The sequence below is a fragment of the Lithobates pipiens genome, unplaced genomic scaffold (genome assembly GCF_037356315.1).
Source record: "Lithobates pipiens isolate NorthernLeopardFrog02 unplaced genomic scaffold, aLitPip1_a1.2 Scaffold_19, whole genome shotgun sequence".
In the NCBI taxonomy this organism is placed as follows: Eukaryota; Metazoa; Chordata; class Amphibia; order Anura; family Ranidae; genus Lithobates; species Lithobates pipiens.
Genome location: NW_027507764.1, coordinates 595,771,777 through 595,791,428, shown reverse-complemented (window position 1 = coordinate 595,791,428; position 19,652 = coordinate 595,771,777). Strand labels below are relative to the sequence as shown.

At 60.0% G+C, this 19,652-nt stretch overlaps 1 protein-coding gene across 2 annotated transcripts in view; it reads right to left on the bottom strand.

Annotated features, from left to right (window-relative positions):
* AOC1 (amine oxidase copper containing 1) overlaps positions 1-19,314 on the bottom strand; it is a 35,885-nt gene extending 16,571 nt beyond the window's left edge. The window contains exon 1 of one of the 2 annotated variants that reach the window (XM_077493651.1): positions 19,213-19,314. The gene's annotated coding sequence lies outside the window, so the exon portion shown is untranslated. Of the gene's footprint in view, positions 1-6,715; positions 6,756-19,212 lie in introns of those variants that run through there. The other variant, XM_077493652.1, reaches the window with a different exon arrangement.
* Between the last annotated feature and the right edge of the window lie 338 nt (positions 19,315-19,652).

Genomic DNA, 19,652 nt, shown 5'->3' with positions numbered 1-19,652 from the left:
GAGGCGGAGTGGGGGAGATGAACAGGTGAGGGGTAGTGGGGGAGATGGACAGGTGAGGCAGAGTGGGGGAGATGAACAGGTGAGGCGGAGTAGGGGAGATGAACAGGTGAGGCGGAGCGGGGAAGGGGGACAGGTGAGGGGTAGTGGGGGAGATGGACAGGTGAGGGGTAGTGGGGGAGATGGACAGGTGAGGCGGAGTGGGGGAGATGGACAGGTGAGGCAGAGTGGGGGAGATGAACAGGTGAGGCGGAGTGGGGGAGATGGACAGGTGAGGCAGAGTGGGGGAGATGAACAGGTGAGGCGGAGTGGGGGAGATGAACAGGTGAGGCAGAGTGGGGGAGAGGGACAGGTGAGGGGTAGTGGGGGAGATGGACAGGTGAGGGGTAGTGGGGTGGATAGACAGGGGAGGGGTAGTGGGGGGGATGGACAGGTGAGGTGTAGTGGAGGGATGGGCAGGTGAGGTGTAGTGGGGGAGATGGACAGGTGAGATGTAGTGGGGGGTGGACAGGTGAGGTGTAGTGGGGGAGATGGACAGGTGAGGTGTAGTGGGGGGATGGACAGGTGAGGTGTAGTGGGGGGATAGACAGGTGAGGTGTAGTGAGGGAGATGAACAGGTGAGCGGGAGTGGGGGAGACGGACAGGTGAGGTGTAGTAGGGGAGATGGACAGGTGAGGGGTAGTGGGGGAGATGGGCAGGTGAGGGGTAGTGGGGGGATGGACAACTGAGGTGTACTGGGGGAGATAGACAGGTGAGGTGTAGTGGGGGAGCTGGACAGGTGAGAGGTAGTTGGGGAGATGGACAGGTTAGGGGTAGTGTGGGAGATGGACAGGTGAGAGGTAGTGGGGGAGATGGTGAGGTGTAGTGGGGTAGATGGACAGGTGAGGGGGAGTGGGGTAGATGGGAAGGTGAGGGGTAGAGAGGGAGATGGACAGGTGAGGTGTAGTGGTGTAGATGGACAGGTGAGAGGTAGTGGGGGACATGGACAGGTGAAGAGTAGGGTGGGGGAGATGGACATGTGAGGGGTAGTGCGGGAGATGGAAAGGTGAGGGGGAGTGGGGTAGATGGACAGGTGAGGTGTAGTGGGGTAGATGGACAGGTGAGGTGTAGTGGGGTAGATGGACAGGTGAGGAGTAGAGAGGGAGATGGTGAGGTGTAGTGGGGGAGAGGGACAGATGAGGGGGAGTGGGATAGATGGACAGGTGGACAGGTGAGGGGTAATGGGGGAGATGGACAGGTGAAGGGTAGTGGGGGAGATGGACAGGTAAAGGGTGGTGGGGTAGATGGACAGGTGAGGGGTAGTGGGGTAGATGGACAGGTGAGGGGTAGTGGGGTAGATGGACAGGTGAGGGGTAGTGGGGGAGATGGATAGGTGAGGTGTAGCGGGGTAGATGGACAGGTGAGGGGTAGCGGGGTAGATGGACAGGTGAGGGGTAGTGGGGGGAGATGGACAGGTGAGGGGTAGCGGAGTAGATGGACAGGTGAGGGGTAGTGAAGGAGATGGACAGGTGAGGGGTAGCGGGGTAGATGGACAGGTGAGGGGTAGTGAAGGAGATGGACAGGTGAGGGGTAGTTGGGTAGATGGACAGGTGAGGGGTAGTTGGGTAGATGGACAGGTGAGGTGTAGTGGGGTAGATGGAAGGGTGAGGTGTAGTGGGGAAGATGGACGGGTGAGGGTAGTGGGGTAGATGGACAGGTGAGAGGTAGTGGGGTAGATGGACAGGTGAGAGGTAGTGGGGTAGATAGAAAGGTGAGGGGTAGTGGGGGAGATGGACAGGTGAGGTGTAGTGGGAGAGATGGACAGGTGAGGGGTAGTGGGGAAGATGGACAGGTGAGGGGTAGATGGACAGGTGAGGGGTAGTGGGGGAGATGGACAGGTTAGGGGTAGTGGGGTAGATGGACAGGTGAGGGGTAGTGGGGAAGATGGACAGGTGAGGGGTAGTGGGGTAGATGGACAGGTGAGGGGCAGTGGGGTAGATGGACAGGTGAGGGGTAGTGGGGGAGATTGACAGGTGAGGGGTAGTGGGGTAGATGGACAGGTGAGAGGTAGTGGGGTAGATGGACAGGTGAGAGGTAGTGGGGTAGATAGAAAGGTGAGGGGTAGTGGGGGAGATGGACAGGTGAGGTGTAGTGGGAGAGATGGACAGGTGAGGGGTAGTGGGGAAGATGGACAGGTGAGGGGTAGATGGACAGGTGAGGGGTAGTGGGGGAGATGGACAGGTTAGGGGTAGTGGGGTAGATGGACAGGTGAGGGGTAGTGGGGAAGATGGACAGGTGAGGGGTAGTGGGGTAGATGGACAGGTGAGGGGCAGTGGGGTAGATGGACAGGTGAGGGGTAGTGGGGGAGATTGACAGGTGAGGGGTAGTGGGGTAGATGGACAGGTGAGGGGCAGTGGGGTAGATGGACAGGTGAGGGGTAGTGGCGGAGATGGACAGGTGAGGGGCAGTGGGGTAGATGGACAGGTGAGGGGCAGTGGGGTAGATGGACAGGTGAGGGGCAGTGGGGTAAATGGACAGGTGAAGGGCAGTGGGGTACATGGACAGGTGAGAGGCAGTGGGGTAGATGGACAGGTGAGGTGTAGTGGGGTAGATGGATAGGTGAGGGGTAGTGGGGTAGATGGATAGGTGAGGGGTAGTGGGGTAGATGGATAGGTGAGGGGTAGTGGGGGACATGGACAGGTGAGGGGTAGTGGGGGAGATGGACAGGTGAGGTGTAGTGGGGGAGATGGACAGGTGAGGGGTAGTGGGGGAGATGGACAGGTGAGGGGTAGTGGGGTAGATGGATAGGTGAGGGGTAGTGGGCTAGATAGATAGGTGAGGGGTAGTGGGGGACATGGACAGGTGAGGGGTAGTGAGGGAGATGGGCAGGTGAGGGGTAGTGGGGGAGATGGACAGGTGAGGTGTAGTGGGGGAGATGGATAGGTGAGGGGTAGTGGGGGACATGGACAGGTGAGGGGTAGTGGGGGAGATGGACAGGTGAGGTGTAGTGGGGGAGATGGACAGGTGAGGGGTAGTGGGGTAGATGGATAGGTGAGGGGTAGTGGGCTAGATAGATAGGTGAGGGGTAGTGGGGGACATGGACAGGTGAGGGGTAGTGAGGGAGATGGGCAGGTGAGGGGTAGTGGGGGAGATGGACAGGTGAGGTGTAGTGGGGGAGATGGACAGGTGAAGGGTAGTGGGGGAGATGGACAGGTGAGGGGTAGTGGGGTAGATGGACAGGTGAGGGGTAGATGGACAGGTGAGGTGTAGTAGGGTAGATGGACAGGTGAGGTGTAGTAGGGTAGATGGACAGGTGAGGGGCAGTGGGGTAGATGGACAGGTGAGGGGTAGTGGGGGATATGGATAGCTGAGGGGTAGTGGGGAAGATGGACAGGTGAGGGGTAGTGGGGAAGATGGACAGGTGAGGGGTAGTGGGGTAGATGGACAGGTGAGGGGTAGTGGGGGAGATGGACCGGTGAGGGGTAGGGGGGTAGATGGACAGTTGAGGGGTAGTGGGGGAGATGGACAGATGGGGGTAGATGGACAGGTGAGGGGTAGTGGGGTAGATGGACAGGTGAGGTGTAGTGGGGTAGATGGACAGGTGAGGGGTAGTGGGGAAGATGGACAGGTGAGGGGTAGTGGGGTAGATGGACAGGTGAGGGGTAGTGGGGTAGATGGACAGGTGAGGGGTAGTGGGGTAGATGGACAGGTGAGGGGTAGTGGGGAGATGGACCGGTGAGGGGTAGGGGGGTAGATGGACAGTTGAGGGGTAGTGGGGGAGATGGACAGATGGGGGTAGATGGACAGGTGAGGGGTAGTGGGGAAGATGGACAGGTGAAGGGTAGATGTACAGTTGAGGTGTAGTGGGGGAGGTGGACAGGTTAGGGGTAGTGGGGTAGATGGACAGGTGAGGGGTAGTGGGGAAGATGGACAGGTGAGGGGTAGTGGGGTAGATGGACAGGTGAGGGGCAGTGGGGTAGATGGACAGGTGAGGAGTAGTGGTGGAGATGGACAGGTGAGGGGCAGTGGGGTAGATGGACAGGTGAGGGGCAGTGGGGTAGATGGACAGGTGAGGGGCAGTGCGGTAGATGGACAGGTGAAGGGCAGTGGGGTACATGGACAGGTGAGGGGCAGTGGGGTAGATGAACAGGTGAAGGGCAGTGGGGTAGATGGACAGGTGAAGGGCAGTGGGGTAGATGGACAGGTGAGGGGCAGTGGGGTAGATGGACAGGTGAGGGGCAGTGGGGTAGATGGACAGGTGAGGGGTAGTGGGGAAGATGGACAGGTGAAGGGTAGATGGACAGTTGAGGTGTAGTGGGGGAGATGGACAGGTTAGGGGTAGTGGGGTAGATGGACAGGTGAGGGGTAGTGGGGAAGATGGACAGGTGAGGGGTAGTGGGGTAGATGGACAGGTGAGGGGCAGTGGGGTAGATGGACAGGTGAGGAGTAGTGGGGGGAGATGGACAGGTGAGGGGTAGTGGGGTAGATGGACAGGTGAGGGGTAGTGGTGGAGATGGACAGGTGAGGGGCAGTGGGGTAGATGGACAGGTGAGGGGCAGTGGGGTAGATGGACAGGTGAGGGGCAGTGCGGTAGATGGACAGGTGAAGGGCAGTGGGGTACATGGACAGGTGAGGGGCAGTGGGGTAGATGAACAGGTGAATGGCAGTGGGGTAGATGGACAGGTGAAGGGCAGTGGGGTAGATGGACAGGTGAGGGGCAGTGGGGTAGATGGACAGGTGAGGGGCAGTGGGGTAGATGGACAGGTGAGGGGCAGTGGGGGAGATGGACAGGTGAGAGGCAGTTGGGGAGATGGACAGGTGAGGGGCAGTGGGGTAGATGGACAGGTGAGGGACAGTGGGGGAGATGGACAGGTGAGGGGCAGTGGGGTAGATGGACAGGTGAGGGGCAGTGGGGGAGATGGACAGGTGAGGGACAGTGGGGGAGATGGAGAGGTGAGAGGCAGTGGGGGAGATGGGCAGGTGAGGGGCAGTGGGGTAGATGGACAGGTGAGGGGTAGTGGGGGAGATGGACAGGTGAGGGGCAGTGGGGTAGATGGACAGGTGAGGGGCAGTGGGGTAGATGGACAGGTGAGGGGCAGTGCGGTAGATGGACAGGTGAAGGGCAGTGGGGTACATGGACAGGTGAGGGGCAGTGGGGTAGATGAACAGGTGAAGGGCAGTGGGGTAGATGGACAGGTGAAGGGCAGTGGGGTAGATGGACAGGTGAGGGACAGTGGGGTAGATGGACAGGTGAGGGGCAGTGGGGTAGATGGACAGGTGAGGGGTAGTGGGGAAGATGGACAGGTGAAGGGTAGATGGACAGTTGAGGTGTAGTGGGGGAGATGGACAGGTTAGGGGTAGTGGGGTAGATGGACAGGTGAGGGGTAGTGGGGAAGATGGACAGGTGAGGGGTAGTGGGGTAGATGGACAGGTGAGGGGCAGTGGGGTAGATGGACAGGTGAGGAGTAGTGGGGGGAGATGGACAGGTGAGGGGTAGTGGGGTAGATGGACAGGTGAGGTGTAGTGGGGTAGATGGACAGGTGAGGGGTAGTGGTGGAGATGGACAGGTGAGGGGCAGTGGGGTAGATGGACAGGTGAGGGGCAGTGGGGTAGATGGACAGGTGAGGGGCAGTGCGGTAGATGGACAGGTGAAGGGCAGTGGGGTACATGGACAGGTGAGGGGCAGTGGGGTAGATGAACAGGTGAATGGCAGTGGGGTAGATGGACAGGTGAAGGGCAGTGGGGTAGATGGACAGGTGAGGGGCAGTGGGGTAGATGGACAGGTGAGGGGCAGTGGGGTAGATGGACAGGTGAGGGGCAGTGGGGGAGATGGACAGGTGAGAGGCAGTTGGGGAGATGGACAGGTGAGGGGCAGTGGGGTAGATGGACAGGTGAGGGACAGTGGGGGAGATGGACAGGTGAGGGGCAGTGGGGTAGATGGACAGGTGAGGGGCAGTGGGGGAGATGGACAGGTGAGGGACAGTGGGGGAGATGGAGAGGTGAGAGGCAGTGGGGGAGATGGGCAGGTGAGGGGCAGTGGGGTAGATGGACAGGTGAGGGGTAGTGGGGGAGATGGACAGGTGAGGGGCAGTGGGGTAGATGGACAGGTGAGGGGCAGTGGGGGAGATGGACAGGTGAGAGGCAGTGGGGGAGATGGGCAGGTGAGGGGCAGTGGGGTAGATGGACAGGTGAGGTGTAGTGGGGTGGATGGACAGGTGAGGGACAGTGGGGGAGATGGAGAGGTGAGAGGCAGTGGGGGAGATGGGCAGGTGAGGGGCAGTGGGGTAGATGGACAGGTGAGGTGTAGTGGGGTGGATGGACAGGTGAGGGGTAGATGGACGGGTGAGGGGCAGTGGGGGAGAAGGACAGGTGATGGGTAGATGGACAGGTGAGGGGTAGATGGACAGGTGAGGGGCAGTGGGGGAGAAGGACAGGTGATGGGTAGATGGACAGGTGAGGGGTAGATGGACAGGTGAGGGGCAGTGGGGGAGAAGGACAGGTGATGGGTAGATGGACAGGTGAGGGGCAGTGGGGTAGATGGACGGGTGAGGGGCAGTGGGGGAGAAGGACAGGTGATGGGTAGATGGACAGGTGAGGGGTAGATGGACAGGTGAGGGGTAGTGGGGGAGAAGCACAGGTGAGGGGTAGATGGACAGGTGAGAGGCAGTGGGGCAGATAGCAGAGTGTTGGGGGTATATAGGCGGCAGGGCAGATTGTGCGGAGCGGGGGTAATAATCACCTTTCTGCAGATGCGGCTCCTGTGGTCTCTCTTATCAGCATTGCAGTGATAACTTTTTATGAAGAAGGGGGCGGGGGATGGTGACAGGCTGGTGGGTGTCGGGGGGCAGAGGACACTCCGCACACCTTCATTCTGGGCACACATCCAGACAGTTTGGTTGGCTCTGTGCCAGTGCTGTGGGTATAAATGTGGGGGGTGGGGGTCGAGTTTCCCATCCTCCATAAGGAACGTTTGCTTAGAATATTAGAAATATGTTCTAGAAAGAGATGACAATGTGAGAAGGACACCGGGCCGGGAACCCCGGGGCCCAAAGGCCGCAGCGTCCATCAGACTTGGGGCCACATCCTGTGTAATGGGGTGCAGCAGTCACAGTATACATTCCATTTATATACCCCAATCCTTCAGAAGACAATATATCCCTTATTGATTGTGGAGCCTCATAGAAACAATGAATCACAAATGAACCTTTCGCTATGTACCTGTGTAGCACCCTGATGTGTAGGCGGGGGGGATGTAGCACCCTGATGTGTAGGCGGGGGGGGTGTAGCACCCTGATGTGTAGGCGGGTGGGGATGTAGCACCCTGATGTGTAGGCGGGGGGGATGTAGCACCCTGATGTGTAGGCGGGGGGGATGTAGCACCCTGATGTGTAGGCGGGGGGGATGTAGCACCCTGATGTGTAGGCGGGGGAGGATGTAGCACCCTGATGTGTAGGCGGGGGGGGATGTAGCACCCTGATGTGTAGGCGGGGGGGATGTAGCACCCTGATGTGTAGGCGGGGGGGATGTAGCACCCTGATGTGTAGGCGGGGGGGATGTAGCACCCTGATGTGTAGGCAGGGGGAGGATGTAGCACCCATGTGTGTAGGCGGGGGGGTTTAGCACCCTGATGTGTAGGCGGGGGGGATGTAGCACTCTGATGTGTAGGCGGGGGGGATGTAGCACCCTGATGCGTAGGCAGGGGGAGGATGTAGCACCCTCGTGTGTAGGCGGGGGGGATGTAGCACCCTGATGTGTAGGCAGGGGTAGGATGTAGCACCTTCGTGTGTAGGCGGGGGGGATGTAGCACCCTGATGTGTAGGCGGGGGGGATGTAGCACCCTGATGTGTAGGCGGGGGGAGGATGTAGCACCCTGATGTGTAGGCGGGGGGGATGTAGCACCCTGATGTGTAGGCAGGGGGAGGATGTAGCACCCTCGTGTGTAGGCGGGGGGGATGTAGCACCCTGATGTGTAGGCGGGGGGAGGATGTAGAACCCTGATGTGTAGGCAGGGGGAGGATGTAGCACCCTGATGTGTAGGCAGGGGGAGGATGTAGCACCCTGATGTGTAGGCGGGGGGGATGTAGCACCCTCGTGTGTAGGCGAGGGGGATGTAGCAACCTGATGCTAGGCTGCTAGGCCGGAGTGTGGGCCAATCCCAGGCGCATCTGGCTGCTAGGATGTCTGAGGGCCCATCCAGAAGTAAGAGGGCAGCACAGGGTTGGGATTGCAGCTTGAAGTCCAACCATAAGTGACAGTTCTGCCAAACCGAGCAGACCAGTGGGGTGAGGCTTGCAGAGCAGCCTTGTGTGCCAAGCCAGGGACCGAGCAGACCAGTGGGGTGAGGCTTGCAGAGTAGCCTTGTGTGCCGAGCCAGGGACCGAGCAGACCAGTGGGGTGAGGCTTGCAGAGCAGCCTTGTGTGCCGAGCCAGGGACAGAGCACACCAGTGGGGTGAGGCTTGCAGAGCAGACTTGTGTGCTGAGCCAGGGACAGAGCAGACCACTGGGGTGAGGCTTGCAGAGCAGCCTTGTGTGCCAAGCCAGGGACCGAGCAGACCAGTGGGGTGAGGCTTGCAGAGCAGCCTTGTGTGCCAAGCCAGGGACCGAGCAGACCAGTGGGGTGAGGCTTGCAGAGTAGCCTTGTGTGCCGAGCCAGGGACCGAGCAGACCAGTGGGGTGAGGCTTGCAGAGCAGCCTTGTGTGCCGAGCCAGGGACAGAGCACACCAGTGGGGTGAGGCTTGCAGAGCAGACTTGTGTGCTGAGCCAGGGACAGAGCAGACCACTGGGGTGAGGCTTGCAGAGCAGCCTTGTGTGCCAAGCCAGGGACCGAGCAGACCAGTGGGGTGAGGCTTGCAGAGCAGCCTTGTGTGCCAAGCCAGGGACCGAGCAGACCACTGGGGTGAGGCTTGCAGAGCAGCCTTGTGTGCCGAGCCAGGGACCGAGCAGACCAGTGGGGTGAGGCTTGCAGAGCAACCTTGTGTGCCAAACCAGGGACAGAGCAGACCACTGGGGTGAGGCTTGCAGAGCAGTCTTGTGTGCCAAGCCAGGGACTGAGCAGACCAATGGGGTGAGGCTTGCAGAGCAGCCTTGTGTGCCGAGCCAGAAACAAAGCAGACCAGTGGGGTGAGGCTTGCAGAGCAGCCTTGTGTGCCGAGCCAGGGACCGAGCAGACCAGTGGGGTGAGGCTTGCAGAGCAGCCTTGTGTGCCGAGCCAGGGACAGAGCAGACCAGTGGGGTGAGGCTTGCAGAGCAGCCTTGTGTGCCGAGCCAGAAACCGAGCAGACCAGTGGGGTGAGGCTTGCAGAGCAGCCTTGTGTGCCGAGCCAGAAACCGAGCAGACCAGTGGGGTGAGGCTTGCAGAGCAGCCTTGTGTGCCGAGCCAGGGACAGAGCAGACCACTGGGGTGAGGCTTGCAGAGCAGCCTTATGTGCCGAGCCAGGGACTGAGCAGACCAGTGGGGTGAGGCTTGCAGAGCAGCCTTGTGTGCTGAGCCAGGGACAGAGCAGACCACTGGGGTAAGGCTTGCAGAGCAGCCTTGTGTGCCAAACCAGGGACCGAGCAGACCAGTGGGGTGAGGCTTGCAGAGCAGCCTTGTGTGCCGAGCCAGGGACCGAGCAGACCAGTGGGGTGAGGCTTGCAGAGCAGCCTTGTGTGCCGAGCCAGAAACCGAGCAGACCAGTGGGGTGAGGCTTGCAGAGCAGCCTTGTGTGCCAAACCAGGGACAGAGCAGACCACTGGGGTGAGGCTTGCAGAGCAGCCTTGTGTGCCGAGCCAGGGACTGAGCAGACCAGTGGGGTGAGGCTTGCAGAGCAGCCTTGTGTGCCGAGCCAGAAACCGAGCAGACCACTGGGGTGAGGCTTGCAGAGCAACCTCGTGTGCCGAGCCAGGGACCGAGCAGACCAGTGGGGTGAGGCTTGCAGAGCAGCCTTGTGTGCCGAGCCAGGGACCGAGCAGACCAGTGGGGTGAGGCTTGCAGAGCAGCATTGTGTGCCGAGCCAGAAACCGAGCAGACCAGTGGGGTGAGGCTTGCAGAGCAGCCTTGTGTGCTGAGTCAGGGAATGAGCAGACCACTGGGGTGAGGCTTGCAGAGCAGCCTTGTGTGCTGAGCCAGGGACAGAGCAGACCAGTGGGGTGAGGCTTGCAGAGCAGCCTTGTGTGCTGAGCCAGGGACAGAGCAGACCAGTGGGGTGAGGCTTGCAGAGGAGCCTTGTGTGCTGAGCCAGAAACCGAGCAGACCAGTGGGGTGAGGCTTGCAGAGCAGCCTTGTGTGCCGAGCCAGGGACAGAGCAGACCAGTGGGGTGAGGCTTGCAGAGCAGCCTTGTGTGCTGAGCCAGAAAGCGAGCAGACCAGTGGGGTGAGGCTTGCAGAGCAGCCTTGTTTGCCAAGCCAGGGACAGAGCAGACCAGTGGGGTGAGGCTCGCAGAACAGCCTTGTGTGCCGAGCCAGGGACAGAGCAGACCAGTGGGGTGAGGCTTGCAGAGCAGCCTTGTGTGCCAAGCCAGGGACCGAGCAGACCACTGGGGTGAGGCTTGCAGAGCAGCCTTATGTGCCGAGCCAGGGACTGAGCAGACCAGTGGGGTGTGGCTTGCAGAGCAGCCTTGTGTGCCGAGCCAGGGACCGAGCAGACCAGTGGGGTGAGGCTTGCAGAGCAGCCTTGTGTGCCGAGCCAGAAACCGAGCAGACCAGTGGGGTGAGGCTTGCGGAGCAACCTTGTGTGCCAAACCAGGGACAGAGCAGACCACTGGGGTGAGGCTTGCAGAGCAGTCTTGTGTGCCGAGCCAGGGACTGAGCAGACCAATGGGGTGAGGCTTGCAGAGCAGCCTTGTGTGCCGAGCCAGAAACAAAGCAGACCAGTGGGGTGAGGCTTGCAGAGCAGCCTTGTGTGCCGAGCCAGAAACAAAGCAGACCAGTGGGGTGAGGCTTGCAGAGCAGCCTTGTGTGCCGAGCCAGGGACCGAGCAGACCAGTGGGGTGAGGCTTGCAGAGCAGCCTTGTGTGCCGAGCCAGGGACAGAGCAGACCAGTGGGGTGAGGCTTGCAGAGCAGCCTTGTGTGCCGAGCCAGAAACCGAGCAGACCAGTGGGGTGAGGCTTGCAGAGCAGCCTTGTGTGCCGAGCCAGAAACCGAGCAGACCAGTGGGGTGAGGCTTGCAGAGCAGCCTTGTGTGCCGAGCCAGGGACAGAGCAGACCACTGGGGTGAGGCTTGCAGAGCAGCCTTATGTGCCGAGCCAGGGACTGAGCAGACCAGTGGGGTGAGGCTTGCAGAGCAGCCTTGTGTGCTGAGCCAGGGACAGAGCAGACTACTGGGGTAAGGCTTGCAGAGCAGCCTTGTGTGCCAAACCAGGGACCGAGCAGACCAGTGGGGTGAGGCTTGCAGAGCAGCCTTGTGTGCCGAGCCAGGGACCGAGCAGACCAGTGGGGTGAGGCTTGCAGAGCAGCCTTGTGTGCCGAGCCAGAAACCGAGCAGACCAGTGGGGTGAGGCTTGCAGAGCAGCCTTGTGTGCCAAACCAGGGACAGAGCAGACCACTGGGGTGAGGCTTGCAGAGCAGCCTTGTGTGCCGAGCCAGGGACTGAGCAGACCAGTGGGGTGAGGCTTGCAGAGCAGCCTTGTGTGCCGAGCCAGAAACCGAGCAGACCACTGGGGTGAGGCTTGCAGAGCAGCCTCGTGTGCCGAGCCAGGGACCGAGCAGACCAGTGGGGTGAGGCTTGCAGAGCAGCCTTGTGTGCCGAGCCAGGGACCGAGCAGACCAGTGGGGTGAGGCTTGCAGAGCAGCCTTGTGTGCCGAGCCAGAAACCGAGCAGACCAGTGGGGTGAGGCTTGCAGAGCAGCCTTGTGTGCTGAGTCAGGGAATGAGCAGACCACTGGGGTGAGGCTTGCAGAGCAGCCTTGTGTGCTGAGCCAGGGACAGAGCAGACCAGTGGGGTGAGGCTTGCAGAGCAGCCTTGTGTGCTGAGCCAGGGACAGAGCAGACCAGTGGGGTGAGGCTTGCAGAGGAGCCTTGTGTGCTGAGCCAGAAACCGAGCAGACCAGTGGGGTGAGGCTTGCAGAGCAGCCTTGTGTGCCAAGCCAGGGACAGAGCAGACCAGTGGGGTGAGGCTTGCAGAACAGCCTTGTGTGCCGAGCCAGGGACAGAGCAGACCAGTGGGTGAGGCTTGCAGAGCAGCCTTGTGTGCCAAGCCAGGGACCGAGCAGACCACTGGGGTGAGGCTTGCAGAGCAGCCTTATGTGCCGAGCCAGGGACTGAGCAGACCAGTGGGGTGTGGCTTGCAGAGCAGCCTTGTGTGCCGAGCCAGGGACCGTGCAGACCAGTGGGGTGAGGCTTGCAGAGCAGCCTTGTGTGCCGAGCCAGAAACCGAGCAGACCAGTGGGGTGAGGCTTGCAGAGCAACCTTGTGTGCCAAACCAGGGACAGAGCAGACCACTGGGGTGAGGCTTGCAGAGCAGTCTTGTGTGCCGAGCCAGGGACTGAGCAGACCAATGGGGTGAGGCTTGCAGAGCAGCCTTGTGTGCCGAGCCAGAAACAAAGCAGACCAGTGGGGTGAGGCTTGCAGAGCAGCCTTGTGTGCCGAGCCAGAAACAAAGCAGACCAGTGGGGTGAGGCTTGCAGAGCAGCCTTGTGTGCCAAGCCAGGGACCGAGCAGACCAGTGGGGTGAGGCTTGCAGAGCAGCCTTGTGTGCCGAGCCAGGGACCGAGCAGACCAGTGGGGTGAGGCTTGCAGAGCAGCCTTGTGTGCCGAGACAGAAACCGAGCAGACCAGTGGGGTGAGGCTTGCAGAGCAGCCTTGTGTGCCGAGCCAGAAACCGAGCAGACCAGTGGGGTGAGGCTTGCTGAGCAGCCTTGTGTGCCAAGCCAGGGACAGAGCAGATCACTGGGGTGAGGCTTGCAGAGCAGCCTTATGTGCCGAGCCAGGGACTGAGCAGACCAGTGGGGTGAGGCTTGCAGAGCAGCCTTGTGTGCTGAGCCAGGGACAGAGCAGACCAGTGGGGTAAGGCTTGCAGAGCAGCCTTGTGTGCCAAACCAGGGACCGAGCAGACCAGTGGGGTGAGGCTTGCAGAGCAGCCTTGTGTGCCGAGCCAGGGACAGAGCAGACCCGTGGGTGAGGCTTGCAGAGCAGCCTTGTGTGCCAAGCCAGGGACAGAGCAGACCAGTGGGGTGAGGCTTGCAGAACAGCCTTGTGTGCCGAGCCAGGGACAGAGCAGACCCGTGGGTGAGGCTTGCAGAGCAGCCTTGTGTGCCAAGCCAGGGACAGAGCAGACCAGTGGGGTGAGGCTTGCAGAGCAGCCTTGTGTGCTGAGCCAGAAACTGAGCAGACCAGGGGGGTGAGGCTTGCAGAGCAGCCTTGTGTGCCAAGCCAGGGACAGAGCAGACCAGTGGGGTGAGGCTTGCAGAACCGCCTTGTGTGCCGAGCCAGGGACAGAGCAGACCAGTGGGTGAGGCTTGCAGAGCAGCCTTGTGTGCCAAGCCAGGGACCGAGCAGACCACTGGGGTGAGGCTTGCAGAGCAGACTTATGTGCCGAGCCAGGGACTGAGCAGACCAGTGGGGTGAGGCTTGCAGAGCAGCCTTGTGTGCTGAGTCAGGGAATGAGCAGACCAATGGGGTGAGACTTGCAGAGCAGACTTGTGTGCTGAGCCAGGGACAGAGCAGACCACTGGGGTGAGGCTTGCAGAACAGCCTTGTGTGCCAAGCCAGGGACCGAGCAGACCACTGGGGTGAGGCTTGCAGAGCAGCCTTGTGTGTCGAGCCAGGGACCGAGCAGACCAGTGGGGTGAGGCTTGCAGAGAAGTCTTGTGTGCCGAGCCAGGGACCGAGCAGACCAGTGGGGTGAGGCTTGCAGAGCAGCCTTGTGTGCCGTGCCAGAAACCGAGCAGACCAGTGGGGTGAGGCTTGCAGAGCAGCCTTGTGTGCCAAGCCAGGGACAGAGCAGACCACTGGGGTGAGGCTTGCAGAGCAGCCTTATGTGGTGCCGAGCCAGGGACTGAGCAGACCACTGAGGTGAGGCTTACAGAGCAGCCTTGTGTGCTGAGTCAGGGAATGAGCAGACCAGTGGGGTGAGGCTTGCAGAGCAGCCTTGTGTGCCGAGCCAGAAACCGAGCAGACCAGTGGGGTGAGGCTTGCAGAGCAGCCTTGTGTGCCAAGCCAGGGACAGAGCAAACCAGTGGGGTGAGCCTGGCAGAACAGCCTTGTGTGCTGAGCCAGGGACAGAGCAGACCAGTGGGTGAGGCTTGCAGAGCAGCCTTGTGTGCCAAGCCAGGGACCGAGCAGACCACTGGGGTGAGGCTTGCAGAGCAGCCTTATGTGCCGAGCCAGGGACTGAGCAGACCAGTGGGGTGAGGCTTGCAGAACAGCCTTGTGTGCCGAGCCAGGGACAGAGCAGACCAGTGGGTGAGGCTTGCAGAGCAGCCTTGTGTGCCAAGCCAGGGACAGAGCAGACCAGTGGGGTGAGGCTTGCAGAGCAGCCTTGTGTGCTGAGCCAGAAACCGAGCAGACCAGGGGGGTGAGGCTTGCAGAGCAGCCTTGTGTGCCAAGCCAGGGACAGAGCAGACCAGAAGGGTGAGGCTTGCAGAACAGCCTTGTGTGCCGAGCCAGGGACAGAGCAGACCAGTGGGTGAGGCTTGCAGAGCAGCCTTGTGTGCCAAGCCAGGGACCGAGCAGACCACTGGGGTGAGGCTTGTAGAGCAGCCTTATGTGCCGAGCCAGGGACTGAGCAGACCAGTGGGGTGAGGCTTGCAGAGCAGCCTTGTGTGCTGAGTCAGGGAATGAGCAGACCAATGGGGTGAGACTTGCAGAGCAGACTTGTGTGCTGAGCCAGGGACAGAGCAGACCACTGGGGTGAGGCTTGCAGAACAGCCTTGTGTGCCGAGCCAGGGACCGAGCAGACCACTGGGGTGAGGCTTGCAGAGCAGCCTTGTGTGCCGAGCCAAGGACAGAGCAGACCACTGGGGTGAGGCTTGCAGAACAGCCTTGTGTGCCAAGCCAGGGACCGAGCAGACCACTGGGGTGAGGCTTGCAGAGCAGCCTTGTGTGCCGAGCCAGGGACCGAGCAGACCAGTGGGGTGAGGCTTGCAGAGAAGTCTTGTGTGCCGAGCCAGGGACCGAGCAGACCAGTGGGGTGAGGCTTGCAGAGCAGCCTTGTGTGCCGTGCCAGAAACCGAGCAGACCAGTGGGGTGAGGCTTGCAGAGCAGCCTTGTGTGCCAAGCCAGGGACAGAGCAGACCACTGGGGTGAGGCTTGCAGAGCAGCCTTATGTGGTGCCGAGCCAGGGACTGAGCAGACCACTGGGGTGAGGCTTACAGAGCAGCCTTGTGTGCTGAGTCAGGGAATGAGCAGACCAGTGGGGTGAGGCTTGCAGAGCAGCCTTGTGTGCCGAGCCAGAAACCGAGCAGACCAGTGGGGTGAGGCTTGCAGAGCAGCCTTGTGTGCCAAGCCAGGGACAGAGCAAACCAGTGGGGTGAGCCTGGCAGAACAGCCTTGTGTGCCGAGCCAGGGACAGAGCAGACCAGTGGGTGAGGCTTGCAGAGCAGCCTTGTGTGCCAAGCCAGGGACCGAGCAGACCACTGGGGTGAGGCTTGCAGAGCAGCCTTATGTGCCGAGCCAGGGACTGAGCAGACCAGTGGGGTGAGGCTTGCAGAACAGCCTTGTGTGCCGAGCCAGGGACAGAGCAGACCAGTGGGTGAGGCTTGCAGAGCAGCCTTGTGTGCCAAGCCAGGGACAGAGCAGACCAGTGGGGTGAGGCTTGCAGAGCAGCCTTGTGTGCTGAGCCAGAAACCGAGCAGACCAGGGGGGTGAGGCTTGCAGAGCAGCCTTGTGTGCCAAGCCAGGGACAGAGCAGACCAGTGGGGTGAGGCTTGCAGAACAGCCTTGTGTGCCGAGCCAGGGACAGAGCAGACCAGTGGGTGAGGCTTGCAGAGCAGCCTTGTGTGCCAAGCCAGGGACCGAGCAGACCACTGGGGTGAGGCTTGCAGAGCAGCCTTATGTGCCGAGCCAGGGACTGAGCAGACCAGTGGGGTGAGGCTTGCAGAGCAGCCTTGTGTGCTGAGTCAGGGAATGAGCAGACCAATGGGGTGAGACTTGCAGAGCAGACTTGTGTGCTGAGCCAGGGACAGAGCAGACCACTGGGGTGAGGCTTGCAGAACAGCCTTGTGTGCCGAGCCAGGGACCGAGCAGACCACTGGGGTGAGGCTTGCAGAGCAGCCTTGTGTGCCGAGCCAGGGACCGAGCAGACCAGTGGGGTGAGGCTTGCAGAGAAGTCTTGTGTGCCGAGCCAGGGACCAAGCAGACCAGTGGGGTGAGGCTTGCAGAGCAGCCTTGTGTGCCGTGCCAGAAACCGAGCAGACCAGTGGGGTGAGGCTTGCAGAGCAGCCTTGTGTGCCAAGCCAGGGACAGAGCAGACCACTGGGGTGAGGCTTGCAGAGCAGCCTTATGTGGTGCCGAGCCAGGGACTGAGCAGACCACTGGGGTGAGGCTTGCAGAGCAGCCTTGTGTGCCGAGCCAGGGACCGAGCAGACCAGTGGGGTGAGGCTTGCAGAGCAGCCTTGTGTGCCGAGCCAGGGACAGAGCAGACCACTGGGTGAGGCTTGCAGAGCAGCCTTGTGTGCCGAGCCAGGGACCGAGCAGACCAGTGGGGTGAGGCTTGCAGAGCAGCCTTGTGTGCTGAGTCAGGGACAGAGCAGACCAGTGGGTGAGGCTTGCAGAGCAGCCTTGTGTGCCGAGCCAGGGACCGAGCAGACCACTGGGGTGAGGCTTGCAGAGCAGCCTTGTGTGCCGAGCCCGGGACCGAGCAGACCAGTGGGGTGAGGCTTGCAGAGAAGTCTTGTGTGCCGAGCCAGGGACCAAGCAGACCAGTGGGGTGAGGCTTGCAGAGCAGCCTTGTGTGCCGTGCCAGAAACCGAGCAGACCAGTGGGGTGAGGCTTGCAGAGCAGCCTTGTGTGCCAAGCCAGGGACAGAGCAGACCACTGGGGTGAGGCTTGCAGAGCAGCCTTATGTGGTGCCGAGCCAGGGACTGAGCAGACCACTGGGGTGAGGCTTGCAGAGCAGCCTTGTGTGCCGAGCCAGGGACCGAGCAGACCAGTGGGGTGAGGCTTGCAGAGCAGCCTTGTGTGCCGAGCCAGGGACAGAGCAGACCACTGGGTGAGGCTTGCAGAGCAGCCTTGTGTGCCGAGCCAGGGACCGAGCAGACCAGTGGGGTGAGGCTTGCAGAGCAGCCTTGTGTGCTGAGTCAGGGACAGAGCAGACCAGTGGGTGAGGCTTGCAGAGCAGCCTTGTGTGCCGAGCCAGGGACTGAGCAGACCAGTGGGGTGACACTTGAGGAAGACACTCGGTGGGAAGGTTGGGTGAACTCAGGAGATCCGGTGGCAGTGGATCAGCAAGTCTAGTGAGGAGAGACGGGGAGATCAGTGGAGTGAAGATCTACAAGAAGTGGCTGTAGAGGAAGTAGAGAAGTTTGTTATAAGACAGTTGCCATTGGAGACAGCGCACCTACACATGCAGATGTGGCGCCTTACTGGGTGCCTTTCCCTGCGTGGCTGTCTACCTGTAGAAGTTTCGGACTCTGTTAATTGACATTACAACTGCTAAAGGGTGTCCTGGCCCTAAACCCTCTCTCCCCACAGTTCTTGCGCATTACTGTTCTGCCAATAGCAGGAGGGGTACACCACTGTGTTATGTCCAGACTGGGGGGGTTTACCTTTGGGCACTGTGAAAGGACTGCTCATTCTACATTGTCGGGAACACCCTGCAACCAGCTTGTAGAATGGTTGAATATTTAGGTAAAATTAAGGCCCAAGTCCAGCCAGAATTTTTGGTTGGAGCAGAAAAGGGGTGGGGCCTCTTTTGGAACTTCAGTACTCTAAGAAATTCCCTTAAAAGGGAACGCTGAGGGGGAAAAAATAACACAGTTTACAACAAAATGAAGAAGATTTAATAATCATTCTGCTGCTGCCCCTGAGGGGGAGATTTCCCCTCACTTCCTGTCCAGCTGACGAGTGTCAGGCAAACATTTCCTCTTTGGAATTGGTCTCCAAACTGCAGCTTGGGGGCCCGGATGTGGCCTTTTGCTTGGCCTGATCGGGCCCTTGGGGCACTATTCCACCAACTGGCCCCAATGGTGGGGCACCATTCCCCCTGCTGACACCATCAATGGGGCCACTATTCTGCAATGGATGCAGACAATGGGGCACATTTCCTCCCAATTAATCCAATGATGGGGCACTAATTCACGAGGCATTTTCTACTCCCATGGTCCACCCCCTCCCCCAAACCAAGGCTGGACTGGGACAAAAATTTGGCGCTGGACTTCACCCAGACCGGCCCACTTTAATTTTGCAAACACGCAAAAAACAGTATATAAACTGTACGCAATTGCGCAAAAAGGCCCCTAGAGAGCCCCCTTTACATCTGGGTCCCCAGAGAACCCCCCACTTACATCAGGATCCCCAGAGAGCCTCCCCTTACATCAGGGTCCCCATATAGCCTTCCCCTTACATCAGGGTCCCCAGAGAGCCTCCCCTTACATCAGGGTCCCCATATAGCCTTCCCCTTACATCAGGGTCCCCAGAGAGCCCCTCTTACATCAGAGTCCCTAGAGATCATCCGCCTTACATCAGGGTCCCTAGAGAGCCAACCCCTTACATCCGGGTCCACAGAGAGCCTCTCTCTTACATCAGGGTCTCCAGAGAGCCTCCAAGTTACATCAGGGTCCCCAGAGAGTCCCTCCTTACATCAGGGTCACCAGAAAGAGGGCTGGTAGTGGGCCAGGACCCTGTGGTCGGGACTCCTGGACTGACTCGGGGCTATGGGCCCCAGATTCGGGGCTATAGCCCCAAAAGTCCCCCCCAGCGATGCCACTGGCTGTCACTGAAACCGGCCCACTGAGCCATCGGCCCACCGGGAAACTCCCTATAGTCCCTATGGCCAGTACATGCCTGCCCCAAACCCTGAAGAACAGTAAACTAGCCCTTCGCTTAGAAAGTTTGGGGAACCTCCCGGCTCCATGGGAACCCAACGAAGCTCCAGTCCTTCTTCCAGCCTGTTCTAAACCTTGAGGTTGGAGTTGGGCCTTAAGAAGCCAGTCCATTGCTTTCTCTGTCTTGTTTCCTAAGCCTCCCACACTTTACGCAGTGATTGGAGTTCTCGTATCGCTGGTCTATGACCCGCCCCAAGTATGGCGGCCAATGTCCAGGACGCTGCCACCTAGAAGCTTCTACTTTCCACTTCATGTCACTTGCCAAAGAATTACCTGAATGGGGTCGGCGGTCCAGGAGAGTGTCGGCAGCCGGAGTGCCTCTTCCCATCGCTCTGCGGGGAATATGCGGCACTATCTTCTGCACTCTGAATTTATTGCTTTATAAAAAACAGTTACTGATTAAGTGTCATTGTGAGCCATTATCATCCCCATAACCCTTATTACCCTCCTAATGGCATCCATACAAGTGGAGTTTGGTTTATCACATATCGTATCAGTAAAATACTGACAGACTCCAACGTGTAATCACCTTCCTAATCCGCAGGGATCAGCGTCTAAGTTAAACATTTCTCGGGGAGGGCGGCGAGAGTGTCGGGAAATCGGCGATCTTATCAATTCTGCAATGTCACTGCTGGAGTAGCCGGATTACACCCTCTACCTGATGGAGACACACATTCCCTACTCTCTCCCAGGGGGTCAATAACAAGGATCTC